The 11,085-nt window shown below is 43.6% G+C and overlaps 2 non-coding genes across 2 annotated transcripts; both read left to right on the top strand.

Annotated features, from left to right (window-relative positions):
* Positions 1-2,996: 2,996 nt before the first annotated feature.
* trnaa-cgc (transfer RNA alanine (anticodon CGC)) lies at positions 2,997-3,068 on the top strand. The gene has a single exon. It is a non-coding gene; the product is annotated as a tRNA-Ala (tRNA).
* Positions 3,069-3,861: 793 nt separating this feature from the next.
* Positions 3,862-3,935, top strand: trnat-ugu (transfer RNA threonine (anticodon UGU)). Its single transcript has one exon. It is a non-coding gene; the product is annotated as a tRNA-Thr (tRNA).
* The last annotated feature ends 7,150 nt before the right edge of the window (positions 3,936-11,085 follow it).

Raw genomic sequence — 11,085 nt, 5'->3', positions numbered from 1 at the left:
CTTGGTGACTTCTCTGACCAATGCCCTTCTTACCCGGCTGCTCAGTTTGGGAGGACGGCCTGCTCTAAGCAGATTCGGGGTGGTGCCGTATACCTCCCACTTCTTAATGGTAGACTTGACAGTGCTCCAAGGGATATTCAATGCCTTTGAAATCGTTTTATACCCCTCCCCTGATCTGTGCCTTTCCACAACTTTATTCCAGTGTTGTCTTGGTCTTCATGGTAGTATCTTTGCTTTGAATGCACTATCTAACTGTGGGACAGGTGTATTTAATCCAAAATCATGTGAACCATTTTTATTGCACACAGATGGACTCCATTGAACTTATTGTGTGAATTCTTAAGGCAATTGGTTGCACCAGAGCTTATTTAGGAGTGTCATAGCAAAGGGGGTGAGTACTTATCTAATGAAGACTTCTCAGGTTTTTATTTTTCCCACATTGAAAGTGTTGAGTAGGTTGTGTAAATCCCATTTAAATGCATCAAGATTTCAGGTTGTAACACAACAAACTGTGAAAACGTCCAAGGGGGATGAATAGTGAATACTTACTATAGGCACTGTACATCCCCTGTTGTCATCTTAGTCTCACTCTGTGCAACAAAACATAGATAGATTGAATGAACGAATGATTGAATGAATGAATGAATGAATGAAAGGGCTGGCTGATGGAAGAACAGTGGTTCTCAACCCTGGTCCTGGGGACTCAGTGTCCTGCTGGTTTTTGTTCCAACTGAGCTCTCAATTACTTAATTGAACCCTTAATGGGACTAATCAGAGCTTTTTACTTATTTTAAAGAGTTGGAGATTTCAAGTTAAATACAAAATGATATAAGGAACTTGGAAGCTAATCAATTTAAAAAGTCAAATTAAGCAAATTCTTAGTTCAATTAAGTAATTGAGAGTTCAGTTGGAACAAAAACCAAAACTGAAATGTGTTTTTTTTTTATGTGTGATTGCTGCATGGAGGACGAGGTGACCGAGCTGTAAAGGCGATGTATTGCACTGTGCTCTGCACGCGCAGGTTTGAATCCCATCCCCGTCGTTTTTTGGCACATTTTCCTCCATGGCCTTGGCTCCGTCTACCTCACTTTTGCCGTGTAGCTTAAAACAGTGCAGGGCTCTGTGGCACAATGGACTTCTAGACCATCTGTGTAGTATGATTCAAAGGGTATAGTTTTGAGTCATGAATGCTTATACATGATTTTTTATTACTTAGTTGTGTTTTTTTTAGAAGAAGGTATGCATTTACCTTTGGAAGAAGAAATTAAAGAGGCACTGTGGGGATTCAAACCCAGTGTCACAGAGTGACCCTGAAACCCATCTTCCCTTGTACGAGGTGTGAGCACCTTTTTTGAGTGAAAGGGGTATGCGGCAGAGATGTCTGGCTCTTTGACAGAAACAGTTTAATTAATTTGTGATTTTCCCAGCTAACAAGATTGAAGTTTTTGCAGGTATGAAGTAAAGGCCCTGCTTGCCGCACAGGGGAGCAGAGTGCAGCACAGGGGAGCTGGGTACAGCACAGGGGAGCAGGGTACAGCACAGGGGAGCAGGGTACAGCACAGGGGAGCAGGGTACAGCACAGGGGAGCTGGGTACAGCACAGGGGAGCAGGGTACAGCACAAGGTACAGCTCAAGGGAGCAGGGTACCGCACAGGTGAGCAGAGTGCAGCACAAGAGAGCAGGGTACAACACAGGGTACAGTACAGGGGACCAGGATACAACACAGGGGAGTAGGGTACAGCACAGGAGATCAGGGTACAGCGCAGAATCATACTCCCTGCTGCCCTAGACCTCTACCGCTCTCTCCTCTCCTCCTTCTCCTCTACTCTTTCCTATGCTAAATGTTCTTATTTCCAATCTATAATCCAAGCCTCCACTAACAACCCATGTAAACTATTCTCTACCTTCTCCTCCCTCCTAAACCCTCCTCCCTCCTAAACCCTCCCCCTCCTCCTCCCTCCTCTATCTCCCCTGATGACTTTGCCTCTTTCTTCTCTTTTAAAATCTCAGATATCCGCAAACTCTTTAACACATCTCCCTCCCCCGCACCCCCTCCCGCTCCAACCCCTACATCCACTGCATCCCCTACTAACTCACCCTCCTTCTCCACCTTCTCTCCCCTCTCAGACTGACCTCTCCTCCCTGCTCCAGGGTCACAAACCCACCACACGTGCCCTGGACCTCCTCCCCACTCACCTCTTTCAAGCTGCTGCTCCTGCTCTACTTCCCTTCATCTCCTCCCTTCTCAACACCTCTCTCCTTTCTGGACTCTTTCCCTCTGCCTTCAAACAGGCCTCTATCACTCCCCTTCTCAAAAAACCTAACCTCAACCCCACCTCCCTCCAGAGCTACCATCCTGTCTCCCTCCTACCCTTCCTCTCCAAAACCCTCGAGTGGGCTGTACACCGCCAGCTCTCTGCTTTCCTGTCCAACCACTCTCAACAATCTGGCTTCTGCTCTGCTGACTCCACTGAAGCCTCCCTTCTGTCTGTCACTAACTCACTAAACTGCCCGAGCTGCCTCTATCTCCTCTGTCCTAATTCTCCTCGACCTCTCTGCTGCCTTTGATACTGTCGATCACTCTATTCTACTATCCTCTCTCGCTGACCTGGGAATCTCTGGCACTGCTCTGGCCTGGTTCTCCGCCTACCTCTCCAACCGCACTTACCAGGTAACCTGGCGTGGTGTAACCTCCACACCTCACCCTCTCTCAACAGGAGTCCCCCAAGGGTCAATCTTCGGTCCTCTTCTGTTCTCTCTCTACACCCGATCCCTGGGCCCCCTCCTCTCTAATTCCCAGCACATCTCCACTCTGGCACGCACTTGCCGATTCTTCCTGAGCAACATACGAAGAATCTGACCCTTCCTCACCAACTACACCACCCAGCTCCTGGTCCAGGCCCTGGTACTCTCCCGTCTAGACTACCGCTCACTCCACTGGCTCCCGATCGCTGCTCGCATCCAGTTCAAGACTTCAAGAGTGCTCAATGACAACAGGGGATGTAGCTCAGTGGTAGAGCGCATGCTTCGCATGTATGAGGCCCCGGGTTCAATCCCCGGCATCTCCAGGTGGCATCTCTTTACCCCGCCCTTCCATGAAATCACACTTTGTTGTTTATTAAAAACACTCTTCCAAAACCCAGCCCTTTCTGATTTCATTCATTCAATAAATCTATCTATCTTTTGATTTATAAATGTAATTATTTATTTTATTAATCTCTATCTAACTTTTGATTCAGAATTATAAATATATTTATATATGTTTTCTCTCTCTATCTATATTTTGATTTAAAAAAATAAATATAATTTTTTTAACTCTCTCCTTCTCTCTATCCATCTAACTATTAGGCATACCATTACAAAAAAAGTCTTCTTATCTTCAAAATTTCACACGATTAATGTTGTCATTGAAGCTAAATCAATCAGAATAACAGGACAAGAGGGAGACGCAAAAGAGATATGCTCCAGGAGCCGGTTTTTTAAAACTTGTAATCTGGATCGTTTTGATCCGTTTGTTCAGAAAATGTCACTGCTGAATTATCCATATTACGAATTGCGATTAAAATGTCCAGCATTTTAAAAAGTAATCTCGGTCACAAAATATAGGATTACAAATCCAGATAATTTGTATCCAGATTACAAGTTTTGAAAAAGCAGCTCCTGGTGAGCCTCCAAATCACAACCGCAGTGTCCTGCCGTACAAGTACCACACAAAAGACAAGTGCACCACTTGGAGCACTGGGAGACGATGTCAGAAAAATTGAGGAAAGCTGTCAAAACAAAACAATCTTGCTGGCCACCAAGTCCTGGGACAGTTTTGTAGCCCTTCAGTTTAGCACACCGAGCAGCTGGCAAGTGTGAGGCATTGTGGCTTAGTTGGTTAAAGCACCTGCCTTGTAAACAGGAAATCCTTGGTTCGAATCCCAGCAGTGCCTCTTTTACTTCTTCTCCCAAAGTTAAATGCATACCTTCTTTTAAAAAGATTAATTCCTAAAATTAACATAGTAGGGATTCACAGAAATACATGCACATGGATTAGGGAGCGGTTAACATAAGAACATAAGAACATAAGAAAGTTTACAAACGAGAGGAGGCCATTCAGCCCATTTTGCTCGTTTGGTTGTTAGTAGCTTATTGATCCCAGAATCTCATCAAGCAGCTTCTTGAAGGATCCCAGGGTGTCAGCTTCAACAACATTACTGGGGAGTTGGTTCCAGACCCTCACAATTCTCTGTGTAAAAAAGTGCCTCCTATTTTCTGTTCTGAATGCCCCTTTATCTAATCTCCATTTATGACCCCTGGTCCTTTTTTCTTTTTTCAAGTCAAAGAAGTCCCCCGGGTTGACATTGTCTATACCTTTTAGGATTTTGAATGTTTGAATCAGATCGCCGCGTAGTCTTCTTTGTTCAAGACTGAATAGATTCAATTCTTTTAGCCTGTCTGCATACGACATGCCTTTTAAACCTGGGATAATTCTGGTTGCTCTTCTTTGCACTCTTTCTAGAGCAGCAATATCCTTTTTGTAACGAGGTGACCAGAACTGAACACAATATTCTAGGTGAGGTCTTACTAATGCATTGTAGAGTTTTAACATTACTTCCCTTGATTTAAATTCAACACTTCTCACAATATATCCAAGCATCTTGTTAGCCTTTTTTATAGCTTCCCCACATTGTCTAGATGAAGACATTTCTGAGTCAACATAAACTCGTAGGTCTTTTTCATAGTTCCCGTCTTCAATTTCACTATCTCCCATATGATATTTATAATGCACATTTTTATTGCCCGCATGCAATACTTTACACTTTTCTCTATTAAATTTCATTTGCCATGTGTCTGCCCAATTTTGAATGCGGTCTAGATCATTTTGAATGACCTTTGCTGCTTCAACAGTGTCTGCCACTCCTCCTATTTTTGTGTCGTCTGCAAATTTAACGAGTTTGCTTACTATATGAGAGTCTAAATCATTAATGTAGATTAGGAATAGCAGAGGACCTAATACTGATCCCTGTGGTACACCACTGGTTACCTCACTCCATTTCGAGGTTTCTCCTCTAATCAGTACTTTCTGTTTTCTACATGTTAACCACTCCCTAATCCATGTGCATGCATTTCCTTGAATCCCTACTGCGTTCAGTTTGAGAATTAATCTTTTATGCGGGACTTTGTCAAAAGCTTTCTGGAAATCTAAATAGACCATGTCGTATGCTTTGCAGTTATCCATTTTCAATGTTGCATCCTCAAAAAAGTCAAGTAGGTTAGTTAGACATGATCTCCCTTTCCTAAAACCATGCTGGCTGTCTCCCAGGATATTGTTACCATATAGGTAATTTTCCATTTTGGATCTTATTATAGTTTCCATAAGTTTACATATAATAGAAGTCAGGCTTATTGGTCTGTAGTTACCTGGTTCAGTTTTGTCTCCCTTTTTGTGGATCGGTATTACGTTTGCTATTTTCCAGTCTGTCGGTACAACCCCTGTGTCAAGAGACTGTTGCATGATCTTGGTTAGCGGCTTGTAAATAACTTCTTTCATTTCTTTGAGTACTATTGGGAGGATCTCATCCGGCCCAGGGGATTTGTTTATTTTAAGAGCTCCTAGTCCCTTTAACACTTCTGCCTCTGTTATGCTAAAGTTATTTAAAACTGGATAGGAACAGGTCAACATGTGGGGAAAGTATTGATTAGGGGAGAAACCTCAAAATGGAGCGAGGCAACCAGTGGTGTACCACAGGGATCAGTATTAGGTCCTCTGCTATTCGTAATCTACATTAATGATTTAGATTCTGGTATAGTAAGCAAACTTGTTAAATTTGCAGACGATACAAAAATAGGAGTAGCAAACACTGCTGCAGCAGCAAAGTTCATTCAAAATGATCTAGACAGCATTCAGACACATGGCAAATGACATTTAATAGAGAAAAGTGTAAAGTACTGCATGCAGGCAATAAAAATGTGCATTATAAATATCATATAGAAGATACTGAAATTGAAGAAGGAATCTATGAAAAAGATCTAGGAGTTTATGTTGACTAAGAAATGTCTTCATCTAGACAATGTGGGGAAGCCAACAAGATGCTCGGATATATTATGAAAAATGTTGAATTTAAATCAAGGGAAGCAATGTTAAAACTCTACAATGCATTAGTAAGACCTCTTCTAGAATATTGTGTTCAGTTCTGGTCTCCTCGTTACAAAAAGGATATTGCTGCTCTAGAAAGAGTGCAAAGAAGAGCAACCAGAATTATCCCAGGTTTAAAAGGCATGTCGTATGCAGACAGGCTCAAAGAATTGAATCTATTCAGTCTTGAACAAATTAGACTACGCGGTGATCTGATTCAAGCATTCAGAATTCTAAAAGGTATTGACAATGTCGAACCAAGGGACTTTTTAGACCTGAAAAAAGAAACAAGGATCAGAGGTCAGATAAAGGGGCATTCAGAACAGAAAATAGGAGGCACTTTTTTTACACAGAGGATTCTAGAACCAATTCCCCAGTAATGTTGTTGAAGCTGACACCCTGGGATCCTTCAAGAAGCTGCTTGATGAGGTTCTGGGATCAATAAGCTACTAACAGCCAAACGAGCAAGATGGGCCGAATGGCCTCCTCTCATTTGCAAACTTTGTTTTGTTCTTACATTGTGCTCATTCTGCTTTTAACCTCGTGTTAAGCCCTACACCGAGGGGAAAGGCCATCCAAAAATTGGAATGAACTTGTAAATGCTCCTCTCCATGGAACTCTCTAGTCACCCCTTTGCGGTCCTATGTCGGACCCTGTCCCACCTCATCAGAAAGACATGAAGCACATGAAGCAGAAAAAGCAGAGAAAACCTTTCAATGGCATAGTGAGACTGATAGGAGCTAAGAGAAGCCGAAAAAAGGGGTGTATCTGAGCAATACACAAAGCTCCGGCACCACAGAGATAACACGGACATAAACAAACAAGATAGCTGCTTCTGCATCCAGCGCTCAAAGAATATCACAGACATTATTTGCAGAGCTTTCTGTGATGTTATAGTAATAAAATAATGACTTGGATCGCATTATTGAAGAATTTGGTGATAAAACGAGTGATCAGGAGAGGATTTATCAGTATGCACGACTATGAAGAGGTATGTGAAAAATACAGCAAACAAGGGGTGGAGCGGGGCCTGGAGGTGCAGTATTGAGTGTCCTGTTGATATGCAGTGTCTTTTAAACCTGTTTTACTGTGAAAAAAATACTTTTAAACAGCGTGTGTGAAAATAAATTGGACCTGACGCACCTGAGACGTGCTGAATAAATGGACTGCTAATGTGTGACAGGACAGCAGATACATAATGTCCAAACTGTTTCTCAAAAAGAAATACTCTTTTATTTTTACAAACAAAAATACCCAAAATAATCCAAATGAAAAACAATAATCCACCCCGCTATCAACGATGATATCGGGGTAAAAACAGAAACAGGTTCAGTCTCAAAAAGTAAATAATAAGTCACTCCTCAACCACAATCCTCAGCAAAGTTGAGGTAGACGGAACCAAGGCCAAAAAACGACGGGGATGGGATTCAAACCTGCGTGTGCAGAGTACAGTGCAATACATCGCCTTTACCGCTCGGTCACCTCGTCCTCCATGCAGCAATCACATAAAAAAAACACACATTTCAGCTTTCACCCAGCCCTATATTAACTGATGACCCCCCCCCCAAGCTTGTCCAAACCAATCACTGTACAGACAGTTGGTCACTGCAGAAACAAGACACGTCATCCATATATAAGGAGCATTTCACCTGTGTACCCTTGCTCCCTGGGATTACAATTCCTCGGATGGATCCTCGTTTATAAAATTGCCAGGCATCTCTAAATAACTGACAGAAAGTAACAGGGACAAAGGGCATCCCTGTCGGGCACCAGACTTGACTGAAAGACTGGGAGATTTCCACTTATTTACCAATACAGTAGATAGATAGATAGATTGAATGAATGAAACCAGAAAGGGCCAGGTGGTGGGTTAGGGTTAAGAGTGTTTTAATAAACAACAAAGTGTGATTTCATTGTAATATTAAGTAAAGAAATTCCACCTGGCGAGTGAACCCAGGGCCTCATACATGTGAAGCATGCACTCTACCACTGAGCTACAGTGCCTATAGAAAGTATTCACCCCCCTTGGAAGTTTACAACCTGAAATCTTGATGTATTTAAATGGGATTTTTTCCTTTGATTTACACAACCTACTCAACACTTTGAAGAGGCAAGATAATTTTTATTGTGAAACAACAGTTAATGAAAAATAAAAAAAACTGAAATGTCTTGGTTAGATAAGTATTCACCCCTGAGTCAATACTTGGTAGAACCACCTTTGGCACCTGTAAGTCTTTTGGGGTAAGATTCTACCAGGTTTGCACATCTGGATCGTGCAATATTCACCCATTCTTCTTGGCAAAATTATTCAAGCTCTGTCAAGTTGGATGGGGATCGTTGGTGGACAGTAATCTTCAAGTCTTGCCACTGATTCTCAATCTGATTCAAGTCCGGGCTTTGACTGGGCCACTCTAGGATGTTTGCTTTCTTGTTTTTAAGCCACTCCAGTGTCGCTTTGGCTGTGTGCTTGGGGTCATTGTCCATTCATTTTGCCCTCTACCCTGACAAGCTTCCCAGTCCCTGCCGATGAAAAGCATCCCCATAGCATGATCCTTTTTTGCAAATTCCAAGCAGGATTTTTCAGAAATGGCTTCCTTCTTGCCGCTCTTCCATACAGGCCAGATTTGTGGAGTACCTGAGCTATTGTTGACACATGGACAGTTTCTTTCGTCTCAGCCATGGTCTTTCAGAGTTGTCATTGGTCTCTTGGTGATTTCTCTGACCAATGCCCTTCTTACCCGGCTGCTCAGTTTGTGAGGACAGCCTGCTCTAAGCAGATTCGGGGTGGTGCCGTATACCTTCCACTTCTTAATGGTAGACTTGACAGTGCTCCAAGGGATATTCAATGCCTTTGAAATCGTTTTATACCCCTCCCCTGATCTGTGCCTTTCCACAACTTTATTCCAGAGTTGTCTTGGTCTTCATGGTAGTATCTTTGCTTTGAATGCACTATCTAACTGTGGGACAGGTGTATTTAATCCAAAATCATGTGAACCATTTTTATTGCACACAGATGGACTCCATTGAACTTACTGTGTGAATTCTGAAGGCAATTGGTTGCACCAGAGCTTATTTAGGAGTGTCATAGCAAAGGGGGTGAGTACTTATCTAATGAAGACTTCTCAGGTTTTTATTTTTCCCACATTGAAAGTGTTGAGTAGGTTGTGTAAATCCCATTTAAATGCATCAAGATTTCAGGTTGTAACACAACAAACTGTGAAAACGTCCAAGGGGGATGAATAGTGAATACTTACTATAGGCACTGTACATCCCCTGTTGTCATCTTAGTCTCACTCTGTGCAACAAAACATAGATAGATTGAATGAACGAATGATTGAATGAATGAATGAATGAATGAAAGGGCTGGCTGATGGAAGAACAGTGGTTCTCAACCCTGGTCCTGGGGACTCAGTGTCCTGCTGGTTTTTGTTCCAACTGAGCTCTCAATTACTTAATTGAACCCTTAATGGAACTAATCAGAGCTTTTCACTTATTTTAAAGAGTTGGAGATTTCAAGTTAAATACAAAATGATATAAGGAACTTGTAAGCTAATCAATTTAAAAAGTCAAATTAAGCAAATTCTTAGTTCAATTAAGTAATTGAGAGTTCAGTTGGAACAAAAACCAAAACTGAAATGTGTTTTTTTTTATGTGTGATTGCTGCGTGGAGGACGAGGTGACCGAGCTGTAAAGGCGATGTATTGCACTGTGCTCTGCACGCGCAGGTTTGAATCCCATCCCCGTCGTTTTTTGGCACATTTTCCTCCGTGGCCTTGGCTCAGTCTACCTCACTTTTGCCGTGTAGCTTAAAACAGTGCAGGGCTCTGTGGCACAATGGACTTCTAGACCATCTGTGTAGTATGATTCAAAGGGTATAGTTTTGAGTCATGAATGCTTATACATGATTTTTTATTACTTAGTTGTGTTTTTTTTTAGAAGGTGGTATGCATTTACCTTTGGAAGAAGAAATTAAAGAGGCACTGCGGGGATTCGAACCCAGTGTCACAGAGTGACCCTGAAACCCATCTTCCCTTGTACGAGGTGTGAGCACCTTTTTTGAGTGAAAGGGGTATGCGGCAGAGATGTCTGGCTCTTTGACAGAAACAGTTTAATTAATTTGTGGTTTTCCCAGCTAACAAGATTGAAGTTTTTGCAGGTATGAAGTAAAGGCCCTGCTTGCCGCACAGGGGAGCAGAGTGCAGCACAGGAGAGCAGGGTACAGCACAGGGGAGCTGGGTACAGCACAGGGGAGCAGGGTACAGCAGAGGGGAGCAGGGTACAGCACAGGAGAGCAGAGTGCAGCAGAGGAGAGCAGGGTACAGCGCAGAGTACAGCACAGGGGAGCAGGGTACAGCACAGGGGAGCAGAGTGCAGCACAGAGGAGCAGGGTATAGCACAGGGTACAGCACAGGGGAGCAGGGTACAGCACAGGAGAGCAGGGTACAGCACAGGGGAGCAGGGTACAGCACAGGGGAGCAGGGTACAGCACAGGAGAGCAGAGTGCAGCAGAGGAGAGCAGGGTACAGCGCAGAATACAGCACAGGGGAGCAGGGTACAGCACAGGGGAGCAGAGTGCAGCACAGAGGAGCATGGTTCTGCACAGGGGAGCAGGGTACAGCACAGGGTACAGCACAGGGGAGCAGGGTACTGCACAGGAGAGCAGGGTGCAGCACAGGGGAGCAGGGTGCAGCACAGGGGAGCAGTTTACAGCACAGGAGAGCAGAGTGCAGCAGAGGAGAGCAGGGTACAGCGCAGAGTACAGCACAGGGGAGCAGGGTACAGCACAGGGGAGCAGAGTGCAGCACAGAGGAGCAGGGAACAGCACAGGGGAGCAGGGTACAGCACAGGAGAGCAGGGTACAGCATAGGGGAGCAGGGTACAGCACAGGGGAGCAGGGTACAGCACAGGAGAGCAGAGTGCAGCAGAGGAGAGCAGGGTACAGAGCAGAGTACAGCACAGGGGAG

Source organism: Acipenser ruthenus, chromosome 42 (assembly GCF_902713425.1).
Source record: "Acipenser ruthenus chromosome 42, fAciRut3.2 maternal haplotype, whole genome shotgun sequence".
Classification (NCBI taxonomy): Eukaryota; Metazoa; Chordata; class Actinopteri; order Acipenseriformes; family Acipenseridae; genus Acipenser; species Acipenser ruthenus.
The sequence above is the reverse complement of the archived record's forward strand: the minus strand, read 5'-3'. Positions and strand labels throughout refer to the sequence as shown.